The following is a 27,218-nucleotide window of genomic DNA, read 5'->3' as shown; positions in this document are numbered from 1 at the left end:
TAACTCAGACACAGGTTAGGGGTTTGTTATAGAAGTGGATGGGTAAGATTCTATGGCCTGCTTTGTGCAGGAGGTCAGACTAGATGATCATATTGGTCCCTTCTGACCCTAAAGTCTATGAGTCTAAGATACTTCTTGTAGGGAGTAAAAAAAAGGGTCCAACTGCTTGTTTTATAGAATTGCCTATAAAAATGTGTGCACACCTACTGTGCCCACCAAAGGCCATATTTGCATACACAAAACAAAAATTGCATTCACAAACTGGACAACTTCATGAAAAAACAGGCATTTAAGTGTACAATTACTGATATGTGAATGCAAATGTAACCCTTCTGCCGGTCACAGTTGGCAGCAACAAGGGCTGGATTCAGTATCTAGGGGTTCCATTTAAATAACACAATGCAAAATCGGCTCAAGCCCCAACCCAGTGACTGGGACAATTACATACCACCCCTCTGGGTGCCTCTAAGAGGCAATACTTCCCCTCTTGCAAGCATGGAGTCTGAGTGTAGCAAAAACCTTTTAATAAAAGAAGGAAACAATGCAGAATTATATTGGGGAAACACCACAGACAGAATTCATAACACAAACCATGAACAAATGACCCACCCCCAAGTAAGTTTGGCAGTGACCTTTTCAGCTCAGGGTCTTAAGTCCAGCAACCCCAAAATCCCCCAAAGTCCCAAAAGTCCAACAACCTAAAAGTCTCTGTCCAGGGTCAGCACAGCCCCAGAGTTCAAAAGTTTATCTGCAGAGTTTTACCTCCCAGCCTGGATAGAAATGGGGGCTGGGGGAGGAAAACAGGACCCGGGGGTGTTAAGGGGCATGGTCCGAGGCCAACTGCCCCACCTCTCTGTGGGGCTTTGCTGCAGCCTTCCCCACAAGCCAGTCTGCCAGCTGCTCCACTCCGCCAGCCGCTCCGCTCCACCAGCCATCCCACAAATTGCTCCACTCCACCAGTCACTCAGCAATATAGATTCAGGCCCCTTTGCTACTTAACACAGCACTCAATGATTTCAGCTCTTAGTAATTTTAGCTCTTTAGTAGTTTAAGCTTGTAGTAGGGGATCCTCAGTGCTGGTAGACCCAAAGTGAATTCAGCTCAGCAGCTTGTAACTAGACACCTAATGAAATCAAAATTAGCTCTGATAGTCCACAGTGGAGAGAGGAGACAGTGCAGCTGGCATTTCAGGCCCTCAGAGGGGACCCATGCCACTAGGCACAAATGCCCATCCCAAGTCTCTCTCAATTCACTGGATTTTGGAACCCATGTCCCTTGTCTAACGAGTGCTACTTAGTCGATGACGAGTCCCTCTGTCATAAAACAGTTCCACTGTCCTTGATTCACATACTCAGGGTAACAACTCTTTATTCTTCCTGCCCCGGTAACAGAGAAACTGGGGATCTCACAGCTGCCAATGTGACCATTTGGGCTGCTGTGGGCTCATGGTAGGAAGAGTGGGTGTGCCTATGCAAACAAGATCAATCCCTGAAGTTCTTTTCCACAACTTGCCAAAATTCACCACCAGATGTCAGGGTAGAGCTCATCCTGACTCTGCTTACACAAATACACCTTTGCAAATACAGTTGCAAGTGGGTGCATGACAGCCACTATCTTGAGTGACAACCATGGACCTCTAGAGCCAGAGCCATGAGGCTTTACCTTTTGAACTAAGTAGCCAGGGTCTGTAACTGACACACACTCTTTAAGGATGAGGTACAGAAGAAGACGGGGGGTACATACTTCCTCTCTGTAGAGGAAGCACATCTCAGAACCCTGAGATCTACGGCAGTTTGAAGCACAGAAAAAATCCACTTATGTGAAGGCTGCTAATTTAGCCAACACACTATGGATTGAACTGGGACATAGGTACCTGAAAATTTGGCCAAATATGTGCCAGGGTTTGACTACCACCATGCACCCAGTCCTAGATTCTTTCCAGACACATCTCTTCATTCAAAGCAATGGGAGTTTTGTATATAAGGATCAGGCACAGTACAAAGACACAAAAATTGGAGCTAATTCTACAGAGTATTCACAGTGAAATGGTAATGTCACAACTAGAACTGCTGCCAGTATAATGTGTTTCTCCAGAATAGTATGCCAAGTCAAGATTTCCTGGTGCTGTGATGCCTTAGTTGGAAGAAAAGTACTGCTGCCTTAAAGAAGGGATGTATTAGAAGAACATAACAGCATGTTAATGGGTTAAATCACTCCATGAAGTGAGCAGAAATTGTATCTACACAATCTTTCACAGCCCTTAGGACTCAGTTTTGTACCCAGTCCTGAACAAGGGCATAGAGAGGAGCAGATACAAGAAGTTTCCCCCTGCTTGGTCCTACATACTGTTGTGCTCCTCTGAATATAAGTCCTGTGTGAGTCTCGGATGCCACTCGGAGTAGTTAAATATGAATCATAACCCTTCCCCTTTTCCATGCCAGTCAGCAGAACTGGCCCACAGGAGGAAGTCATGTTGTCCTCTTTCAAGGGATGGTACAGTTGCCAAGCTCTCTGAGGCCTAGTGAAGCACAATGTCTCCAAGAACTCTGACTTGAATGGTGGGCTTCCACATCATCTCTTGGTGTGGGCAGTTCCTTAAATTCACAATTCAACCCGATCTCTCTCTATCTTAAGTACTTATATGGCCCCCATTACCATAACATTGGAGCACCTCACAATGTTTTAGAACAGGGGTCAGCAACCTGCAGCACATGACTCATCAGAGTAATCCACTGGCGGACCGTCAGACAGTTTGTTTACATTAACCATCTGCAGGTGCCCCTCCCCTCGTCCCCCGCATCTCCCAATGGCCACAGTTCACCATTTTTGGCCAATGGGAGCTGCAGAAAGTGCCGGCCAGCATGTCCCTGCAGCCCGCGCCACTTCCCACAGCTCCCATTGGCCAGGAACAGCAAATTGCGGCCACTGGGAACTGCGGGGGGCTGTGCCTGCGGACGGTCAATGTAAACAAACTGTCTCGTGGGCCACCAGAGGATTACCCTGATGGGCTGCGTGGCAAAGGTTGCCGACTCTTGTTTTAGAAGTATTTATCCTCACAACATTCCAGTGAGGTACAGAAGTGCTGCTAGTCTCATTTTACAGGTGGGGAACTGAGGCACAGAGAGACTAAGGACTACAGTCAGAAACCTTCAGGGGCCTAGAGAATTACTGAGACCCAAAGGGCCTGAGTTTGGCACCTAGGCTCCCTATACAGTGTATAGAGAGACACAAACACCTCAGAATGGGATATACAAAAGCCAGCATGCTAGGTGGCCCCTCACCTAAGGTAGTTAATGGGAGATGACAAGGAGAAGCATATGTCCTACACCTTACCCATCAGGGAGCTCAGCACTTAAGTCCAGGATGCAGGGAGGCACCTCCCTGTGCTTGGGATTCTCAGCTGCACACCCTTCTGTGGCATTAGGTGCCTAGGCTGTTTTTTGCAAAAAGCTGGAGCAGGGAAAGGCTTTGAAAAGGGAGCTGCCACCTCTCAGCTGAAAGCTCAGGCCTCTGAGCTATGGGATATTCTGAAATGGGTCTCCCTCAGTCTCTCCTGTTGAAGCTGTTCCACTGTGAATAAATAATTAAAGGCCAGCAACAGACACTGACTCTGGAATCTGTTGGTTAGAGCACTCATGTGAGTGCTCCCATGACTTTTGAAAATTATTTCTCCACAATGGAACAACTGCCTCAGAAAAGATGGAGGGAGCCTCACATCTGCTTATCCCAAGTCCAGTGGTTCAGGGCCTCACCTGAGAGTTGGCAGAGCCCTTTTCAAATCCCTTCTCTCTCTCAGGTGGGGTAGGGGGGAGACTTGCAGGAGGGGTATCCCAATTCCATGTGAGTATCCTTCCCATTGGGCTAAAAGTTATGAAGAAGATTTGTCACACTTCAATGCAACAGCACCTAAGTTTCTCCCTTCCATGATCCATCAAAGGTACCCACTCCTAGGCTTATGGCTCTGCAGCTGTTGCCTCCGTTAGGTGGAGATACCCATCTCACTCCCTCCTGACCTGCGTATTTCCAGCCTGAACAGTTCCCTAGCTTCACGGTGTTATTTCCAGCAAAAGATGGTCTGCCTCATCTGGCCAGCTTGCTTTCTCTTCAGAGGCTAATGGCAGTGTAACTGCTCACAATTAAGCTACCATACAGTTCTTCTCAGTAAGCATATTTTATTCTTAAGGTTAAAGCATTACAGAAAAAAACATATTAAAACACTAAAAGAACCTACACACATGCTAATATGCTTACCAGAGATCAGCCTCCTCCCCCAATATGGGCTCTGGCTGGAATACCCCACCCAGAAGTTTCCCTTTGGTTTTCAGTTCATCACATTCCTTGCTCAGAATGAAAACTCAGTTCTATGGGGCCTCAGTCGGCCAAGTCCTTCCAACCCTTTCCAAGGATTGGGGCCCTCTGTGGACCAAGTGTCCTGTTCATTTGCTGGATCAGGAAGAAGGGGCCTGAGCCTGTTTAAAATCAGGATATTTATCCAAAAATCCTTTCTTTGTCCCTTGGTCCCTGGAGAATTGGGTTTGCACCAATACATGCACACCTTACCAGGGGGTGGCTTCAAAGGGCTGATGACCAGCAACCGCCCCCCTCCCGCTACCTCCTAGAGAAGTTCTATACAATCACACATAAACAATTGCATTTTTAATATGATGGATCCCAAAGGTACTAAACTCAATTTGGTAAAGTTTGTCCAGGATATTGCAGGATAGTGTTATAGCTGTCACAAGCTCCTTCTCTCCTGCACTCAGCTCCTCCGCAGCCAGTTTGTTTAAGCTTGCCTACAGGGGCCCACTCCAGTAAGATGAGCTCTGAACATGGTTATCTAATTGGGCACCACTGACAAATTAGGTGCAGGAACAAATATCTCCCCCCAGTTTGTGCACTGCTCTGGCACTTAGGCCCCAGATGCCTGGCGTGGAGCTGCAGTATATTTGCACACAGGCAAAAACATAGGCACTGCAGGAATTTTTACTGCAAAAATGTAGTTGCCAAGTGAGCTTAGCCATCCACAGGGTTTGAGCAGAGGTTTTGTGAATCCCAACAGGGTCTGAGTCTGGGATTTAGGTGGCTAAAGAGGCATTTAAGGTGCCTCAGTCTTTCTGTGATTCCAGTCCTAAGTGACTTGCCCCAGGTCACACAGGAAGCCTCTGGAAAAGCAGGGCATTAAACCCTACTCTCCCTATCCCCAGGCTTGTTCCTAACCACTGGACCATTCTTTCTCTCCCTTACTGTTAATGGCTCTGATTCAGAAAAGTACTTAAGCACATGCCTTATATTAAGAATGTTGAGAATCCTACTGAAGTCAAATTAAGGACTCACAGGCTTAAAATTAGCTACACACTTAAGTACCTTACTGAATCAGGGCCTATACCAAGATGCAGACCTGAGAGTTGGTGGCCCATTTTATTATGTATACAGAGTGAATGCTAGAGCTTGTGTAAGGCACCAAGTAAATAGCAAGTGCTCTATTTGTATAACATTACAGCAGCAATGCACACACACCCTGTCAGTGTCTGTCAATCCTATATTGGAAGTAGTACCTCTAGAGAAGACAAGACAGGCCAGTCCCTTCCATGCCCATTCAGTCCTGGGTTACTCTGGAGACATTGCTAAAAAGCAGGCCAATTGCTTTGTGAACATAGTGTATGAGAGCCCACCAGCAAACACAGGCCACTAACTAGCCACTCCCAATGCTAATAACTGAGACCACATTGAAACCAGGTGGCTCCTTCAGGAAAACTGATTGATGTGTTTTAGGAACAGTTGTTGACATAAAAGAAAAGGTTGTCGAATTTCACACCAAGCAGTCACAGCAGGAAAAGGCTGCTCACATCCATTTTTGTTTTGTTTTTGTTCTGTTTTATGCTTTTTTGATGGTTTGAACTTCTGCCAACATTTTAACATAGTCACTCGGCATCTTCCGGACATTCAGCAAGTAGTTTTTGCCCCCACTAACATGCTTGGGCTCCAATCCAGCAAGAATTTTACATTACAGAAGAGTGGAAATTAGGTTATAACTAGAGTTGTGAAAACTATATATGGGTATGTCTACACTGCACGATTATTTCAAATTAGCTTAAACCGATATTACAAAACAGTTCTAATAAAATCGGTTTAGTGCGTCCACAGTGGGATCACGAAATCGATTGTTTGCGTCCATGGTCCAAAGCTACCATCGATTTCAGGAGCGGTGCACTGTGGGTAGCTGTTCCTCAGCTATCCCATAGTTCCCACTTCCGTGTTGAGAAGCATCAGTGCCTGATGGGGTAGAAAACATTGCCCGGGTGGTGCTGGGTAACAGCCTCAGCCCTCCCTTTGGAAGGCAGCAGACAACCCTTTGCGCCTTTTCGCGGAGTGCATTGAGCAAACGCCATATGCACAGCAATCATGGACCACTGAGATCAACAAACCAGTATCCTGACCGTTGTCAACTACCTCGCGTACTCTCTGCCAGCAGCATTCAGATACACAGAGGGTGAACATTTAACAGTAACTCAAGAAATTATTAGTTTTACTTCCTCTATCAAAGTGCTGTGGGGGGGAAGAGACGACAGCTGTTCGGTGAACTACGCAAGACAACCGTGTATAAGCACAGACATTGGGCGCTCAGCCAAGAATGCAAATAGTTCAGAGACTGCTGTGGAGACTGGTAACTTGAGTCCTCATTACCCCTCCCCTGACAGTCCTCCTCCCTCCACTGAGCATACCCATTTGAAGTCCTCTTGGCTCCCGTTAACGGTTGTCACGCACCTCTGTGTATCCGGAGTTTTATTTTTCAAACGCTTGCATTCCTGTTCTTAAACCAGATGCCTGAATAAAACAGATTTGTCTCACCATACAAGCGATCAGATCTAGTATCTCCCCTTAAGGTTAATGCAGAGCTACTTTTGCATTGACTGCATCACCACCACGTGCTGATCAGAAGCTGAGCACGTGAAAGCAGGAAATGGTCAATTCTAAAGGTCTCGGGGCTTTCCGTTTACCGGCACTCCGCATCCGAAGTTCGGATTGGGACAGAGCGGTCAGTGGTACCTGTGGGATACCTCTAGGAGGCCAATAATGTCGATTTCCGTCCACACGAACCCTAATCCGAGTTATCACTTTTGAATTTAGCGCTACTCCTCTCGTCTGGGAGGAGTTCCGAAATCGATTTAAGGAGCCGTTTAACTCGATATTAATGACGACGTCGTGTGAACGGGTACAGCGTTAAATCGGTATATCGGCCATTAAACCGATTTAAAGTCGCAGTGTAGACCTGGCCTATCTCTTTCATTCCTCCTGCATCCCAGTCCAACATGCTGTATGTATGCTCAGCATACGTGGGTAGGCGTTTTCTTGCAGTTACATCTCACAGATGACAGAGAGAAAGCTGTTGGCTGATCCACCTGGAAGCTAATGCCCTGATCAAAAGTCCGTTGAGATCAATGGAATTTTTTCCACTGACTTCAGTGGACTTTGAATGAGGCCCTAAGTTTATGGATAGACCAAGTAGCAGACAAAGTAGTAGAACCACTATGGGTCCTGGGTATGCAATGGAATAACTGTGGCAATGGCTGGTACTGTAAATTTAAAAGGTTATAAAATGTCTTACAGTTCTGAGTCTGCCAGTGATGGAATTCTGTTAGTTCACTACTTCAGTGGAATTACTCCTGATTTACCCCATTGTAATACAGATCACAATCAGGCCTAGAGATGCTGCTCTGAAAAGTTTACAATCGATGGACATAGAACTCAGGCCATAATTTTCTCATGGATGTTGTGGTCACAGAAACCATAAATTTGAATAAAGTCCGTGAAATGCCCACAAACTGAGTGACATTATGATCTAGTGCACAGGGTCACACCACCATCTATGGAGAGATGGATGTGCCAAACCTGAATAGCATTGCAATCATGTGGGCCAGGTCGCAATGGCCAGAGCAGTAGGCTGTGTGGGGCAGGAGTTTCTGTTGTGGGGTGCATGTAAGGTAGCCTCACTCTCCAGCCCCCTACAGGAACCTCCCCCCTTTCCATGACATATACTTGTTTTCCTGAAGTTCTGTCACAAAATTTATCAAAAACTGGCATAACAAAATTGTGGCCCTGCATATAACAGTAGGTATCTGATGTGCACCAAGTACACAGATGCAGCACATTAAGTGCAGTTAGTCAATTGCTCCAGAACCCTGAATAAGGGAATGCTTTGACGTAATATATGTATGTACAAATCTGATACCAGACTTCTGTTACCACACTAAAGAAAATGGCAGAAGGGATATTTTCTATCCCAACAGTAGCTTTCCTATATCCTCAATTTTATATAGTATAGCCTATATACAGGAACAGCTATCAGACAGTACATATTCTGCATGCAGCTCTTGTCCCTCTGCTGCTTTAGGCATGTTATTATTCCATCCCTACTCTTTAATCATCAGTTAGTGACAGGTTTGTGATGGATTTAGTGTCACCACTTGTTGGGGTGGCATGTTAATTTATGGGAGAAGGGTTAATTTACGTTTTTCTAAAAAATGAAAGCCACTTGTTGGTAGGTACTCTGTGACATAAAATTAATAAAAAATCAATAATAAAATAAAATAATAATTCTAATAAATGTTAGGTTCAAGAACAAATCTGTTAGATATATGCAATAGCAATAACCTGAGACATAGGATCAAGGTCTCCTTGCATATTGCTCCAAATCAAAAAACACCATCAAAATGGGCACCATGTTGGCAGCCTCAGACAGGCAGGCTAAAAGACTGGAGACTGAACTACCCACTCATTCGGCACAGTGGTGCCTCTCAACCAGTGGCATTATGGGGGTAGGTTGCTGTTTCTTGCAGTGTGTCTATTCTCTGCATAAGCCAGATGACTTTTGTAGCCAGTGCACTCTATCTTCCATGAGAGCTAACACTAACTTTTTTTAAAAAGAAACTTTTCTGTCCTAATAATTTGTTTCCCTTTCCTTATGGTCAGTGTATGGCACCAGTAATTGCAAGCTTCACCCAAGGGCTATGGTGATAAATTCCCAGAAAGGCAGGCCCTTCCACTATGAATGTGAAGATGGCTTTAATTTAAAAAAATCAATATATTATTTCCAATCATTAGAATCCTGTGCCAGCTAAAAAATCAATTCTTTTCTTATTAAAGTGCTTACAGTCACACTAACATGCTACATTACACAGAAGAGCTGGGGTAGGCGCTCAGCAAGGCAGAAACTTGCATTGTAACAGGAAATTTTGCATAATAAATTGCAGTCTGAGTCACAACCTTTGGAATTCTGCTTTGTGGGGATAGCGGGCTCTTTACAGGGATCATCTTTCAGGAAACATTGGGTATACGAGGAATATCGGATTGAGGACAAGCAATTAAGATGTTTCCAATTTGTAACATGGTGTAAGTTCAAGACACAGGGATAATGAAGTTAAAGAGATCCTACAGACTTTACCCAGCTAACCTTTTCCCACCCACCTGGTCAGACATCAGGAAGGAGGTTAAAGAAATAAAGAGAGGAAACCAGCATTCTAGGGTTTTGGTTTGTTCCCATCTCACTCTGACAACGTGAAACTCCTATAGGTGCAATGTCTGCAGAACATTGACATACTGTGGCAGGAAGAAATTTTGCTCTTCTGGAAGTTGACTGTTTTGTGTGTGTGTGTGTGTGTGTGTGTGTGTGTGTGTGTGTGTGTGTGAAGATTCTGATGTTGCAGACACTGTAAAAAAATTTTTTAAATAATCCAAGACTCAGACACTACTTTACATTATTATTATACAAGGAAAAACTGAAATTAAGAATGAAGGAAAAAATTCCATCCACTCTGAGGTTCAGATTTCCACTTATGGTGGAAGTGCCATCACTTTGATCATTTTCAAACAAAACTGGACAAAGCATTAGAAAATACACTGGAGATAATGCAATGCAAATCTGCATTTTTGAGGAATGCATTTAGGGGCTGATACAAAGCCCAGAGCAATCAAAGGGAGTTTTTTCATTGATTTCAGTGAGCTTTTGATCCAGCCCTTAATGATCAAGTAGGACGTTTCCATCTCTAATTTATACATTTCTGTCACAACAGTCCCTGAGCGGGGATTGGGGATTGGGAGTATTCCTGGAACAGACACTTGACTTTTTGTCCTCCAATTTAAGATCCAATCCTGAAGCCTTTACTCTGGTAAAACATCCACTGAAATCACTAGGTCTGATTCTCCTCTCCCTTTTGCCAGTTTCAAACGTGTGTTGTTCCTTTGACTTCATTCAAGTGTGTCCTGACTCTCACCAGCGTGAATGAGAGGATAACCAGTGTCACACGGAGTTTTACCTGCCTAAAAACCACAGGATTAAGCTCTTACTGAAAAAACTATGCCTATACTAGGAAAACAGATGTAAAAACATCATTTTGGGGAGAATGAGGCTGTTCTGATATCTGCTCCTCAGCTATGCCCATGCCTGATGTACAGTTTTAGGAGGGCAGTGTTATTTTGAATTACTGTTTTGAGTATTACACTGAACACAGTGGTAAAAATTAAATCTTTTCATGAAAATTAGTCACTGAGTATCAGTAACAACAATTTACCACAGTTAAATGTTTCTTTCACTGGAAATGGGTTTTTCCAAAATACTGGGGGCCATGTTCTCCCTAGTGTATGAATACCCCTCAAAGAAAGCATGGAGTTCTGTGCAATACATCTCACAGAGATGCCTCCTCATTGTTCTGCTGAGCATGAGGTTAACCCCACACCCAAGGAATGCACAGTAGGGTCATCATCCCCAGAATTGGCAGGACCCCCAAACCAGCAGATTTAGATCTCAGGACACCCACAGTGCCCCTGCGTGTCCACATTGCTGTCCCGATAGTCTCCCAAACTCCTGCAGAAGCTCTATCAAGACTGTTTCCCATCACAGTTCTGCAGTAGCAGTTTCAGGGGATACCCAGTATGCTTGGAGCACCATTAATCCAACAGGAAATCCGTGAGGTCTAAAGGGAAGAATGACAGAGAGCAGCACTCACTCCTAAGCCTATGTGAAGTTCTGATCCTAGAGTTTCTCCATGGGTAAATATTCTGCAGCGTCAGGGTAAGACGAAAGTGTGCAACAGAGTTGGTGCACCCTGCTGTCATAAACAGATAGTTAAGGGTTAATGTCTCTTTTACCTGTAAAGGGTTAAGAAGCTTAGTAAACCTGGCTGACACCTGACCAGAGGACCAATAGGGGGTCAAGATACTTTGAAATTTTGGTGGATGAAAGTCTTTTGTTTGTGCTCTTTTTGTTGTTGTTCGCTCTCCGGACTGAGAGGGATGGGACATCAATCCAGGCTCTCCAAATCTTTCTGAATCAGTCTCTCATGTTTCAAACTTGTAAGTAATTAACCAGGCAAGGCATGTTAGTCTTATTTTTGTTTTCTCAACTTGTAAATGTTTCTTTTTACTGGAAGGATTTTACCTCTGTTTGCTGTAACTTTGAACCTAAGGCTAGGGCGGGCCCTAGGAATCTAATTACCCAGTAAAGCATTTTCCATCCTGCTTTTAAAGAGATAATTTTTACCTTTTCTTTCTTTAATTAAAAGCTTTCTTTTTAAGAACCTGATTGATTTTTCCTTGTTTTAAGATCCAAAGGGATTGGATCTGGACTCACCTGGGATTGGTGGGGGGGAAAGGAAGGGGATGGTAAATTTCTACTTGTTTTAAGATACAAGGGGTTTGGATCTGTGTTCACCAGGGAATTGGTGAAGTCCCTCAAGGCAACCCAGGGAGAGGACAAAGTTTGGGGGAACAGAGAGTGCCCCAGACACTGGAATTCTGGGTGGTGGCAGGGTTACCAGATCTAAGTTAGTAATTAAACTTAGAAGTGTCCATGCAGGTCCCCCACATCTGTACCCTAAAGTTCAGAGTGGGGAAAGAAACCTTGACACCTGCACTCAGTAAGTTTTGCTTCTTTTGCCTCCTTGCTCCTCACAGAAAGCAGAGAGGAGAATATGGTCCTGACTGATTGTGAAATAATTGTTTGCTTTCTAGCTCATTTTTCAACATAATGCTGGTTTTGAGGAACAAAATTAAAAGCAACCAAGTACTTAAAATATATGAACTTCTTCTCAAATATGAATAAATTAAACTTCGCAACAGCAATTAAAAAAATTAATAAAAATGAAAAAAATAAAAAAAACAGACAAACAAAATTGCTCCTCCTGGGTGAGACTTGGTTTGCTACGTTTCAGCCACGAATGAATTTTTGCTGTTGAGCAATAAGCCCATAGGAAAAAGGGCTTTAGAATGGAAGTGCTGATGGAAGACCTAGCTATAGCAACGCCATAAGCCGTTGTTCTAATGCCTTTCATCCTCAACAGGTGCTTGTAACATCTGTAACAAGGCTATCCTTGATGAAAGAGCCTCATAACTTAATCTAAAGTATATTATATTCATAAGCACATTTCCATTCTCTGCTATCCTCTTCCCCCTGAGACACAGAAATAATGCACTATTAAACTTGCATTTCTGCTTTCTGATGGAGACCATTCATAATGAGAAAATAACTATCTCCCTCTGTTACAGGATTCCCAGAGGAATGAGATGAAGGAACAAATATAAAATTATATTTCCTGGGTGCTCTAGTGAGTCTACCTGTGATCATAAATACAATTGTAAATCTAGGCCTTAATCTAACAAAGCACTGAAGCACTGGAGTAAGCCTTTTAATTTCAACTTAGAGTTAAGCATGTAGTTAAGTGGTTTTTGGGCTGGAGCCCTTGTTGTAAAGGAACCCAAAGATCACTCGCATATTTACTTTATTGACAGGAGAGAAAGAGACAAGGTGCTTGATTTTAGGTTAAAAACAATAAACCAAAACTGGAGATTCAAGTGCCTTAATTTATGAAATGCTGTGTCCCTACAAATCCAACTGAAACCAAAGGGAAATCAGGGTGTGCAGTCCAGTGCAGGAAGTACTCTGCACCTCAAATCCATATTAAAAGGCCACTACACTGAAAATCCCTGAAATGAACAATTTTTTGGGAAAGAGATGGTGAGCTCTGAGGAATCCAGCAGTGGCCTTAAGACTATACTACCTAAGTGGCATACAGAATCATAGATTATTAGGGTTGGAAGGGACCTCAAGAGATCATCTAATCCAACTTCCTGCTCAAAGCAGGACCAATCCCTAAAATCCCTAAATGACCCCCTCAAGGACTGAGCTCACAACCCTAGGTTTAGCAGACCAATGAGCAAACCACTGAGCTATTCCTCCCCCCAACATAGTAAGATTCTGCTCTTCTACACCAGATGCATACACCCTATGCACCAGGCAGAGTGTCATCCCCAGCTCCCTATCCACAGGACTACCTGAGACTGGCTTATCAGACCACAGTTAGGATTCAGTTTTGTAATCTGGCCTGTTCAGATACCCATCCTGAGTTTTGCCTTCAGCTCCAAGTTCCTGTCTGGATTTCAAATCTTCCGTGAAACCTGGGGTCAGATGAATTTCCTGTTGTATTGGGTTTCCTGTCAGCACAGTTCTAGTTATAACTGTAATATTGACTGTCATGCAACAGTTTCTCAAGCTATTAAATAGGTAGATGAAGCTTAATTAATGTTTGCAAACAGAGAGATCTAGCAGTTTTGACAGAATATCTAGAAACAAAATGTAGGTGAAGTCAGCAAGGGTTGTGAGTAACCTTAGATGCAGGCTATACAAGAACCATCAAATGTAACAAGCATATCAGCTGTAGGTCAGAGGTTATCTGAGGATACAAACTGGGAATGGTGCTGAGATCCTTCTAAGTAGCATAAGCAAAAAATCTGTGCACATTAGAACCCCTCCATTTAGTCATCTCACGCACTCAGCACTAAAACTGAGAGACAGGGAAGGAAACCAAGTGGGGAAAATGTCAAAGACAATAAAACGGCGGCTCACTTAATAGAATTCATTAATACATAGATTTTTAAGTTAAGACAATTAACTAATTTCAAATCACTACTTGCTCATTTACTAATTCATTAACTCCAAGACGATATGCCCATACTGCATGAAACATGACATCCCTTATGACAATACTGCTGAGCTTTTGCAAGGAGTTATTTTGAGCAATGGCAGAAACATAAAATGAGAGATTTTGAAGAATAATAAAAAATGGATTAAATTGAACAGAAATAATTTACCAGCTGCAGATGGGCAGAAAGAGAAGAGGGGAGACTCTACAAAGGATCCCTCCCCAAAAAAGAATTAAGTGTAGCTGCTTTGTACCAACAATATGTTCATGAAAATGTGATCAACATCTCAGATAAGCTACCAACTGCCTTTTGTTGTGACATGATAGCACACGATATGAGTAGTATCAGGCATTGAGATAGCTTTGTTTGAAATGGGCCCACGTTTTTCAAGTCAGGAATCGAATGGGGGGTTGAACCTCCTTTCACTTAGCTGGCAAAAACCAGGAGTAACTCAATCCAGTTACAATGGCGTATAAGCAGGAGACGAATCAGACTTATTGTCCATTAGATTTCCAGCTTCAAGTTTTTGCTGAAATGAGGGCAGTGTGAATGTCAGAGTACTGACAACCCTTACTGGAAACCCTAGTTTACAGTACTGGAGAGGAGACGCTCTGAGGTTAAGATGTGTAACCAAGGACATATCTGGAGTGAGTAGAAAACCAGAGACTAGAACTCAGGAGTTTTCACAGCCCCACGTTCAGTCCATTAGGCCATATTAATTTCACTGGCATTTATCCTGAGTAAAGATTTCAGGATTGGGCTCTTCATTATTAGAGGAAGCACAGCCCCTGTGGCTTGCCACGCCCGGACACTGCCTTCCTGTGTGCCCTTGGCCAAATCACTTAAAATAAACTCTCTTTTCTCAGTTTCCTCACCTTGAAAACTGAGCTAGTGAAACCAATGGGAAGATAAGTCATTGACATTTGTACAGCCCTTGAAGATGTGAAGTGTTATGCAATCTAAGTGCTAAATACTTTTATTAGGCTCTCCCAAACTAGAACACTAGTTTCAAATACCCCCCAACCTTGGAGCTGTTTATATGTGGATCTGAATCCAGATCTGAACTCCATGGCTCTGAGAGACCTCTAGTAATAACACACTTATAGTTACTAAATAGTCCAAGGCACATTTCATAAGAGTGGGGGTGTTTACCCCAATGTCTTAGCCAAATTCTAGTGCTACTCATTGGGAAATGACTACAGTTGTATATAAAGTTCAGAATGAAATCCAAACTGTGCTAAACTCTCCTTATTTGTTTTCAAAACCCTTTGGATTCCTCAACTCTTTTGAGCAATCTTGGCTGATTCATGTCTTTGAATATGAAATCTGCCCTTCCACTGTGTTACATTGCAAAACCAGCTGGAACTTGGCAGAAGACAAAAGTCACAGTGAAACTTGGGGAGCGGATGGTTAAGAGCACTTACTGATGGAAATATTCATGTGATTGCTTGTGAAACAAAACCACTGGGTTTCATACTGCTTTAGTAATTACATTGTGTCTATTTAACTCACCCCTGCTGTTTTAGGTAGGGTGAGTATTCTTCACATCATGTTGTGCACATTGTGTAGTGTTGCTGTGGGCTGTTGTATAGCTGCCATGTTCCACTCCAAAGATGGCTGCATTGCAGCGAAGTATTTCTTATTGCAGTAGTTCTCAAACTTTTTGCCATCAGGCCCGTTTTTACCAAAGCAATTGAGCTTTGCGTATGCTAGAAACAATATCAACTATCAATGAAATACCAGGAAACCAAAGTATATACAGTTACAACAGTTTTTATCTTGACATGTTTCATTTAAGTGGATGAACTTGTTGCTGTGCAGAGTTTATCCCTATGTGGAAAGACTGATCCAATCCCAAACTGGAGAGTGACTTGAAAATTGCAGGGGGAAATGAAAGGTAGTGAGAGTATGGGGGAGAAGAGACTCAAGGGATCCCCGTCTCCACAGCCTGTTCTCTTTCTAACTTGGCAGCAGATCCCTTCTGAGTCGCTGTCCCTCCCTAGTCTGCTCCTCCTGGAGCCCCTGTTCCCACCCATGTCCTGCTTTGCCCATCCTGCCTTGAGACCTTCTTTCCTCACATGTATCCCCTTCAACCCTACTTCACTGGGTCCCTCTTTGGTCCCCATCACTGCCAGACTGTTTCCCCTAGAGCCTCTTCTTTCTCCCCTCCCTCAAACTCTGTCACTCTTGCCTCCCTGCTGGTAAAACAGTGCTGCACCTGCCGCCTTCACCTATCAGCTGGCCCTATGCTGGCTTAGCATCAGCAGAGGAAACACTGAGAGCAGAGGAGAGACAGCATCTCTGCCCTTAGTGCCGCAGTAACCCCCAGTGCCCAGGTAAATCACTACAGAAGAAACTCCTCCCAGTTCCTGCTGGGTGTGGGACTCTAGTTGGAGCTGGAACAACATACAGAAAAGTATAAAAGGCAGAGTCCAGGCCACCAATGAATTAGCATTTTCCTATTTTCAAGATTGTAAATGAAAACATATGGCAGGAATTTCAACCCCTGTCAGACGCTATCTAGGTCCCACTTGTTGGGATAGATTCCATAGTTTGAGAAATTATGTACAGATGTATCTATTGGGCCAAATCATATCTGCCCCAGCATAGATGGGAGAGATTGCCAGAAGTCCCTTCTCCTCCTATTTCTTCAGTGCTCCCTGGATGTAGAGTCTGGTGACCTAAGAGCGATTCTAAACACCACAAAGAGATCAACTCTGATTAGGGTGAGCATTCCCCTGAGAGCATTATACCTACCCTGGCCTCTGGAGGGACTGATTCTTCACTACCCTTTTCTTGGTGTGATCACTTACACTTGTGTGTTTTACACCCGCTTTACATAGATTAAAAGACCACATAAGATTAATAGATCTGTACATTTTTAAGGCCAGAAGGGACCATTATTACCATCTAGTCTGATCTCCTGTGTAAGAATCTCTCCCAGTGATATCTTTATGAAGCCCATCACTTTTGGCTGCACTAGAACAACTCAAAGTGCAAAGCAGCAGAGAATTAGGCCCAATGCCTCCATATAAGTCTTGGTACTATGGTGTACATTTCCTCACTCCCTCCTAGTGCACTTCTGGCTCTAGGCAGCTTCGGAATGAACGCAGACATGTAAATTTAAGTTCTTATTCTTTTGAAATAATGTATCTCCACTTATCCATCACAGAGAAAATCAAAACGTCATGTGCAGCATGGTATTTATTCATCTCTGTGGTTGTTCAGTGGGGAGTGAGATTTTCTCAGATCTGGCAGGGGCTACAGCAGCAATGGGAAAGAATAATAGGATTTGGCCTAAGAAGGCAAGTCACTACTCAGAAACTCCAAACTTACAATTCATTAAAAGCAGGGTAAAGTTAAAATTACCTTTGGGCACTTGGTGTTTACAGGACAGATATAACCTCTGCAGATACTGATCTTCACAACACTATAAGGGAAACATGATTAGATATTTTTTTCTTGAGCAAAATCTCGAATATATTAGCCACAAACGTATTTTCTTTCACCATCTCAGAGTCTGTATATCTGTGAGATCCATCACAGTACTCCCAGATTACACACTTTTGATGAACCAATTTTAATGAGAACTTTTAGTGCTGCCTGTTTAAAACCTGGCTGCCATTGAGTTCGGGGAGCAGTAACTCAACTAAAGACATGGCATGAGTCTTCTTGTTTCATGTCCTTTATTCTTAAACAAGAATATTGTGGTCAATACAAGGAAAATATCAATTCAGAAAGATGGTTTTGTTGTTACAACATTGGATTGGGATGCAGAAGATTTCACTCTGCCACAGACTTCCTGCATGACCTTGGGCAAGCCATTTAGGCCCAGATCCACAAAAATATTTAGGAGTTTAACTCACATTGATGTCAATGGGAGTTTAGCACCTAAATACCTTGGAAGATCTGGCTCTTACTATCTCTGTGCCTTGCTTGTCCATTTGTGAAATGAGGAAGAATACTTCCTTTCTCCCATGCTTTGTCTGTTTTGTGTATCTAGAACACATGTTCTTTGATGTGTATATGGGATAAAGGAATTGTTTGAATCAGACACACAGACCGTCTAAACCAGTATCCTGTCTCCAACACTGACCAACACCAGATGCTTAAAAGGAAAGGGCAGGACATCCCACAGAAGAGAGATGTGGGATAACCTGCACCCATGAAGGTTTTATCCTAATCCCTACTAGTTAGAGATTGGTTTAAACCCTGAAGCACGAGGTTTTATATCCCATCCCATTTAGTTTAGCTATTATAATCTGGATATTCTTGTTATCAATATAAATGTCCAATTCCACTTTGAATCTTGCTAAATTCTTGGTATCAGTGGAATTCTGTGGCAATGAGTTCCACAGAGTGCCTCTAACTAAATGTCTTGACCGTACTTACCAGAATGGAGCTCAGTCTTTTAGGCATTACCATAATATATGTATAATGTTAGTGCAGGGATAGTCAGTTGGCACTGCTCCATATAGGCGTACAAATTCCTTTTCTTAGTGTGTGTGTGCAAGTTTTTAGTCTTGGAAGAAAATACTGGGTTGTTAGTTTTGTTGTGCAGTGCTTTAGGGAAGATGTGGGAAGCAGTAAGAATATTTTCTCTCTGTCTTAATCTAAATAGAGTGAATTATTGAGGCAGAACTGTTCTCTGGGAAACAGGGATTCATTTTTAGCTATAGGGGTACTGAAAGAGGTAATTGCCTGTGTGTCATTTGCGACCACCTCTGTTCCAGCACTAGTTTATATATATGTAAATCAAATGAGAGCAGTAAAGGGCTCTTTGTGCTGCAGGCCTGCAGATCCCCACAGGAGCAAGGAGAGAGACCATCTCTTTGACAGGGCAATGTGTGCTACCCCCATGTATGGCCAGCTATGTTTGTAAGTGCAGGAGAAGGGTGTGTTTGATCTAAACATCACATAGTATGGGGAGTCGAGCAGTGTCAATACTGCTAGAGTTAATTATTAATTACTTACCTTCTGTCAAGGGCTGTGATTCTGACTGAGACTTGGGCAGGAATACAAAGTGGGAGGGTAAACTGTTGTCAGTCTCTTCTGCCCTTGTACACTCATTAAGGGCTGCGCAAACTAAGGCCTTAATGTCATCCCAATACTTGAGAGCCTTAGAACAACTGACTGTGTGTAGTTCTATTTGCACTGATACTTCTGTCTTTTGGGGATGCACCAGTGTTAAAGAGCCAAGAACAGGTTTGCTTACTGGCAAACGCATATCACTGTCTACTCATGATCAAATATTGCCACTGCTGCCCTGACAGCTGTTGTAACTTCCCCAAGCTCTCTTGGGCACTGCATCAAGGGGGACACTGGATCGCCACGTGCCAAGATGAGGAAAAGCAATTTCAGTCCACAGCATAAGGCTTACAGAATTAATCACTATGCACTACCCTTGATAATTCACTCTGAATTAAGCACAATCCTTTTACAAGGAAACACTCTAATTCAAGAAAATGGCAACAAAGTACAGCTGATGAATGAAGGTGCTCACCAGCACCTTCAAGATAAACCTGAAACGTAATTGGCAATGGAAATGAATCCTGTGCAGGGGCACAAGGTGTTAGGAGACAGCTCTTTGCTCCTTCCCCCATTGATCATTCACCCAGTTTGCAGCCTGGCCCTTAATAAACAAACTGTAAAAGGTGTAACTGCAACATTTGATGAAACACTGAGCCTTTGCTGCTGTAAGTTGGCCTAACTTCACTGACTTCAGCAGAACACCACCAATTTACACCACCGAGGATCAGGCTCTGAATGTCACTTACGCAGAATAACAGAACTACAATTGGCTGTTTCAAAGTTAGCTAATTATAGAGGGTTAGATTGTTGCAGCCCTTACTCACCATCAGGGACGACTCTAGGCACCAGCAAAACAAGCAGGTGCTTGGGGCCGCAAATTACCAGGGGCAGCATAATGCTGGGGCCCCAGCTCCAACCTGAGGCAGTGTCCTGGGCTGGATCCTGACTGCCCTTTGTTCTCTAACTGGGTACCACTGGGACTGTGCAGCAGGGCAGGGGGAGCTGGCTCAGTGGGGAGTGTGTCCCTGCCACTCTCCCACTGGCAGCAGCCAGGCCCCCTCAGGCATGAGCTGGTAGCGTGGTCCTGCCCTGGTTGCGAAGCACAGGGGGTGGTGGCGGAACATGGCGGCCGGGATGGCCGCTCCTCCAGCGCCGGCTGCGGGCTCCTCCTCGGCTTGTCGCAGCCTCTGCCTCCTCCTCTCCCTCCCCCCTGTGCTGCCTCCTGCTAGGGGAGGGGAGCGGCAGCCCAGGCTGAGCCGAACTAGTGCCGATGCGCAGGTCAAGCCCTTGGCCAGCTCACGCAGATCCCGGGGAGTAGGAGGCCTGGACACGCTGCCCTGCAATCACCAGCTGCTCTGCCCCAAGCCCTGGTAGCCAAACCCTGCAGCCGCCCTAGCTCACTCTGCTTGAGAGCTACAGGTGGTGCCCCTCGCCCAGCTGGCTCTGTCCCCAGCCACGTCGCAGGGTGACCGTCCAGGACTCTGGGGTGTTGCTGAGACTGTCCCAAGCAAGGCTCTCTGGGGTCCGCTGCCCCTCCAGCCACGGGGGCCCTAAGCCAGGATGGGAGCCGGGCCGCAGCCCTGTTCTCAGAGCCTTCTCCCCTCCCTGCACTGCATAGCAAGATGTGGGACCGTGGGCAGGGCTGCTACGGACATTTCAGACCAGGATTGGTGCCGATGGAGTAAAGGTTATTGTGCCCTGGTTGGAGGGACTGAGCAGCCCCCTCCAACACCCGTTGCTTGCTCCTGATGGCACAGGGTTGCGACACCCAGCTCCGGAAGCCAGCACCAAGCCCCTGGCATGCTTTGCGGGGAAGGAGAGACAGGAGGCTGAGCTGTTCTGTGTCTCCCATGCAGCTCCAGGCCCCTCTGGCTACTCGGCAGTGACAGCCAGACTGGGTAACCCACCGGCAGTGTGACTTGATCTGACCTGCACCGACCACATGAGCCTTGGGGTTGGCGCTGACGTCTTACCTATGCCCAGCAGCAGCTCTAGGCACCAGCGCTCCAAGCACGTGCCTGGGGCAGCAAGCCATGGGGGGGGACCCTGCCAGTCCCTGTGAGGGTGGCAGTCAGGCAGCCTTCGGCAGCTTGCCTGCGAGAGGTCCGCCAGTCCCGCAGTTTCGGCAGCAATTCGGCGGTGGGTGCGCCAAAGCCGCAGGACCGGAGACCTCCTGCTGGCATGCCACCAAATCTGTGGAACCGGGGACCTCCCTCAGGCAAGCCGCCGAAGGCTGCCTGACTGCCGTTCTTGGGGCGGCAAAAAAGCTAGAGCCACCCCCTGCCTATGCCGAGGCCTCCGGTGCAGGGGCAGCCCAGCTTTGCCCAAGCAGACACAGCCCAGCTCACTCCTTGGCCGGCCCAGTGAGCAAACGAGTACACTAGTAGGAAATTATTTTATTTCACTAACTACAAATTCTCTGTTGTCATTATTTTTTAAATTTTAAATGGTCCAAAACAAAACATTGCAAAGTACAAATGTGTAAAAGCCAAAAAAAAAAAAAAGAGAGGGGGTGATTTTTTAAATTTTTTTATTTCTTTGCTTGGGGCGGCAAAAAGTCTAGAGTCGGCTCTGTCGACCATACAGTGAAATAGAGGGAGGGTAAAGTGTCTGCTGAGATTGTTACTCTGGTTGCCATGACGAGAGCCAAAACTGCTGGCCAGCTGTTCCCTAGTGCCTGCATATGAACAGAGGGAGAGAGAGGAGTGGGAGGAATCCTGGCTCCTCCCCCTTCACCTGTTGGTCAGCGTATCTGATTGGTTACATAGGGAGGAAAAGAATGAAGTAACTTGCTGCCCCACACAGCAAGGGAAAAACAGGGTAGGAATTTTGTTTGTCTCAAGACTTGTCTACACTTACAGCGCTGCAGCTGCACCAACACAATTGTGCCGCTGAAGTGCAGGCCATAGCTATGTCAATGGGAAAAACCCCGCATCTCCGGTCAACAAAGTGCTGTCTACACAGGGAATTTAGTCAGTATAATTGCATTACTCAGGAGTGTGAATTTTCCACACCCCTGAGCAGAGGTGCTGGAACAACTCGTACAGTTGGGGTGCTGAGAGCCATTGAACCAAACTGTAAACCTTGTACACCTCTACTTCGATATAACGTGAGCCGATATAACATGAATTTGGATATAACGTGGTAAAGCAGTGCTCAGGGGGGAGGGGGGGGGGCACACTCCAGTGGATCAAAGCAAGTTCAATATAATGTGGTTTCACCTATAACGTGGTAAGATTTTTTGGCTCCCGAGGACAGCGTTATATCGAGGTAGAGGTGTATATGATGGAAAACATTTCAAGCCAGGAGGTGCAGCAGCATCACCAGCATCCCTAGTTCCAGCACCTATACCCCAGAGCAACATAGTTACACTGACATAAGTTCGTAATGTAAATCAGGGTTCAATGACAATTTGTTCTTTGGTCTGTTCATGGGTTTATGCAGCTGGGCCCTATCCCTTACTCAGGGAGGGTTCCAAGGTGACAATTAGAGCTATGTGGAAGTTCCATTTTGAGAAGGATTTTGAATTTCAAAATATGTTTTCATTCTGAACGAAGCCCCCAAAATTTCAAAATTCTTCACTAAAGAAAATTCAGGAGAGAATCATTTTAATTGATTGAATGGTTTTGTTTTGACACAATCATAGTGTTTTGGTTTGATTTTGACTTTTTACATTATATTGTATAATATTATACAAAATACAAACACTTCAAAATGAAAAGGCATTTCAGACTGAAAAACTTAAACATTTCTTTCCAAAAATGTCTTAAGAGGATATTTTGGAACTCTCTTCTCCTACCTTTTTTCCCCAAATTGGAATTTTGGCAAAATCAACAAGATTTTGCAAAGCATCTCAATTTCACAGAACTGTATTTTCCAACAGAAAACGGGTCTGCTGATATTTTCCCCAGCAGTTCTAATTACAATCTAGCCCTGAGTGGGTAAAATTTCTCTCAGAGTACATAACTGTAGGGAAAAAAAACCTTGCATTTTCATTAAAATCCTGATTTGCGATACTGCAGTCTTTGTTCAAGCAAAGCTCCCGTTTCTTTCATTTGGACATCTGCCTGATTGAGGTTTGCAAGATCCAACCCCTGGAATATTTATAACGGGGGGAAATGGAAACTTAAGTACATGTGACTCTCCCGTTGTTTGAAGAGAAACTAGTTTGATGATTTTTTTCCTGTTAGTTATAAGGAAGATCTACCATTTGTGTATATGTGCAAACTACAATGAAATCATGTTAAACAGGGTATTATTTATGCATTAAGGACCTGGCCGTGGAAGGCACTGGTTGTCTTCAATACATCTAGATTTCAATAATTCAGTGGCAGCTGAGAGTGCTCAGCACCTTACAGAGAGCACTCAGCATCTCATAGGATCAAGCCCTTAAAAACACAATCCTCCAGTTCCAAAAACTGTAGGCATAATTCAAGACACAAACAACCAGAATGGGTACACTGAAACCCTGTGTCAGTGTTTAACAGCCCACAGCCTGGGGTGGGGGTGATTAATAGAGCTGGTGAACTAACCTCTCTATTTTGCCCCCTTCAGCCCTAGCAAAACAACACTGGTACAGCTCCAATATTCATTCATTTATTCATGACAAGAAATCTACAGAATTCCTTCCATTATATTGTATAATCTCTCTTGCTGCTAAAACTATACTTGAATGAGCATGTTGAGGATCCTGATCTTGTCAGTATTATATGTCAGGTGTGTAACCCTAAGAGAAATTGTACCTTTTAATTAGTTTTATTAAAAGCCCCTCTTTAAACTCTGTGCACCCTATACAAATATAAAAACACAAGAAATGGTTAAATCTCCTTAATGCAAAGGACTTTGCCATCCAAGCATCTTCATAACATAACCATCTTAATAGAACATTAAGACCGTAGAATGGTTAGTCTGATTCTCAGTGGCTTTTGCAAACTTTGACAAATAAGTCTCAAGAGTAGGAAACATACATGAAGCTTTGGAGGTGACATGAAGCTATGAATCTATGAGATCTCTGGCACGAGAAGAAACAACCATCAGAGAGACCTGTGTTAGAAGTCTTGCTACTTCTGTTAAGGTACAGAAAGGCACAGATTTTCTTAGCAGGTGTCCCAAAACTATAACTCCTTCTTCTGAAGAAAGCGAACAAGACCGCAGTCCTCACACCTTTCAAAGGAAAGTGAAAAAAACCACTTCTATCACTTTACTTTCCTACAGCTTCAATGAAATCAGTAAAGATGGTGATAAAATAGATTACTGGGGAGGAGGAAAGATAATATTAATAATAAAACCTTCAGATGCCTTGAAGAAGGAGAAAAGACTATTGGAACAATGGTAATTTTGTTAAATGGTCAGACACTACTGTGATGAGCTTAGACAGGCAGACTGATTGATTGATCTTCAGTAACAGACATTCAGTAGCATTTTGCATGACATTGCCACTGTCACAGTGTAGTGATAAATCATCCTCAAAGCTGGACAGGGGCCAAGCCATGGAGTCAGATCCAGCCACCCAAAGTTCAGAGATGGATCAGACCATGTGCTTGCAGCCACCTCCACTCATATCTTGGAAGTTCTGATAAATATATATCAGTCTTGTGAAAGAGCCCGATATCCTTGCTCACAGTCCCAGATTGTAATGCTCTTTAAATGCAAAAGCCATTGGCTAAACTGAATCTTAAAAAAGTAAAATAAACGGTACATTTGTAACGCAACATCAAACAATTGTTCCACTGGCACACCTTCATAATGGTTTCTTTATGCAAACTTTATAGCCTTTGTACTGTTTTCTGGTTCTTTTATCTCTGGTACAGTTATTGCAGCGAAAGCTGCTGTAAGACTTTTAAACACTTTTGAAGATTGGCCCTTTTCCTCCTGCTTCAGGATGTGCAGTTATACAGAGAGCTTGCATAGACCACCAGTGACACAGCATAAACAGGGCATTCTTTCTCTTTAAACAGCACCAGTCACAAGCAATTCATAAATACATACTTTGTACCGTACATTTCAATGTTTCTTTTCTCTTTATTTCCTGCAGAGATCTTTAGTTAGATTGTTAGATCCACAGAAACACAGAGGAGCAGAAAAGTAATATCAGATAAATTGCTTTGACTAAATAAGAACTCACCAGACTCTTCACCCAGACCTTGAACTGAACCACACCTAACTTATTCCCAATTCAAGATGCAAACAGTTCAAGTGAAAACTTGCAAAGAGTGATTATAAACGTAATGAAAATGAAATCTCAGTGTAATATTTGGCCAGCTTTCATTTCAGATGCACTTCAAGATTTGCTTTTCATATCATTTCAGGTACCAGATGAAACCAGGAAATACAGTATCACATGAAAATTAAACCAAAGTGAACGTTCTGCAGGTAAAAAGGACTCCCAATAATTACAGCTTAAGGAAGCAATTGGGGCTCTTATTGTGGCTGTTAAGCTGCAGGATGCATCATGGTGCGGTGTTTGAAGGGTTCTGCACCAGTAGTAGTATTTATCATTACTATTACAGTAATGCCATAAGACTCCTATCAAGGACCAGGCCCCCACTGTGCTAGGTGCTTTATATTCACATGTCTCTGCCCCAGACAGTTCAAAACCTTGTTCCATTAGCTGTTCCTGTGGCAATTCTTGCTGACTCATCAGAATTCCTCTAGGGGTGGTTAGAATGGTGACTTTGACTTTCACTCTGTCCTTCCCTACCCGCTTTAGTCAGTCTAGTGTCACTGTCAGCATTAGACTCTCCCAGGGACAGCACGGATGGGAATTGAGACTGGCTGCTGCACTGGGGAGTAAGGGGATAAAAAGGCTCCTTGTCCTTGCTTCTCCCTCCCCTTGTGCAGTCAGCCGCTAGCTGTCCCCTAAAGGACAAGCTAGAAAAGATCAAGGTGCGACATTCAGAGAAAAACAAAAAGTGAATGTAACAACAGCACGTTGTCTAAAAACACGCACAGCAGAATTATAGCAACCTTTGATCCTCACACCACAAAGTGTGAGCCTCCTCGTTCCCGCTGGATTCCACTTCTTTTGAAATGTTTAGAGAAATAAATGTCATTTCTGGTGAAAAGTGCCAGACTGTCAGTCCTGGAGATGAAAATCTCAAACCCGTTGAAAGGTTCTGTGACAATGCAGGCTTCCCTGTATCATCATGTGGATGTCACCAAGCCCAAGATACCAACTTTAGGAGAATGAGGGTCTCCATGGGCAGACTTCATGCCCATTTAGGCTTTGCTTTTCTGATGAGATTGCTAGCAAAGGCAGTGATTACAGCAGATTTGGATGATGATCCTTGAGCCAAGCAAAGCATTTCACCTAGAACACTTAAAAAGCTGGAGGTTTCTTTAAAAAATTCTTTTGAAATGCTTCTCCTTAATTGTCAAAGCTTTTAAGAAAATCTTTAACTATCCAGGAAGAATGGGCAAATGAGAATACTTCACTTTTCTTTCCTGGAATTGTTAGGTGCCATCATTGATTTTGGCTCTTAAAAATGTTAAAAACAGTGAGCAGCCTATCGCAAAAGTACAGAAACCAAATTCAGAGCAAAGGTTACAGTGCATGAAATGAAGGCTGACGTCCAAACTGTGCTCTCATGTATGCTGGTGCAGCTTGGGGAGTAAATGAGAATGCAATTTGGCCATGATTCCTGAGCATCTAAGACAGGTGGAATGTGAATTGTACAGTAATCTGGCAGTAGAGCATTGCCAGGGATGCTGGAATGCACAGGTGATAAATGTGCAAGATTCATCTGTGGAAGAAGTGACTGCATTGACAGCATCAAGTTTTTAAACATCTTTAAGCACTAATTGGCCTTAATGCCAATCAGCATTTTTCTTACATGGTAATCTCATGTTGGGGATTCCTAAATATGCTTTGTGTGGGATTCAATACAATCATTCCTGAGTTCCCAGGCCTTTTAAAACCTCCCTCTTCTGGTGAAGATCATAGAGATGTTCTTGGCCAGGGTTCTCTTGCTGCATATCACAAGGAAGAAGGGCGTTTCTTTCAGAATTCTCCGTGGTGGAATTCTCTGTGAAGTCCATAGGAATCCATTGACATTGCTGAGCTTTGGATCAGGTCCATGGTACAGCCACCACCTCCACTTCACTATTAGGTTCCCTTCTAGAAGAAGGGATTCAGGAGGTTTCATTTTTTCCACTTTTTGTGACAGACTGTTTGCTTCTGACACAAATGAGTGCTGGCAAGAAAATGAAATTTT

At 43.9% G+C, this 27,218-nt stretch overlaps 1 long non-coding RNA gene across 1 annotated transcript in view; it reads left to right on the top strand.

The window, feature by feature from the left end:
* The window catches only part of LOC142046308 (uncharacterized), a 105,049-nt gene that overhangs the window by 31,041 nt on the left and 46,790 nt on the right, over positions 1-27,218 (top strand). The window contains exon 2 of the long non-coding RNA XR_012655193.1: positions 25,314-25,377. This is a non-coding gene — a long non-coding RNA (uncharacterized LOC142046308). The remainder of the gene's footprint in view (positions 1-25,313; positions 25,378-27,218) is intronic.

Source organism: Chelonoidis abingdonii, chromosome 2 (assembly GCF_003597395.2).
Source record: "Chelonoidis abingdonii isolate Lonesome George chromosome 2, CheloAbing_2.0, whole genome shotgun sequence".
In the NCBI taxonomy this organism is placed as follows: Eukaryota; Metazoa; Chordata; order Testudines; family Testudinidae; genus Chelonoidis; species Chelonoidis abingdonii.
The sequence above is the reverse complement of the archived record's forward strand: the minus strand, read 5'-3'. Positions and strand labels throughout refer to the sequence as shown.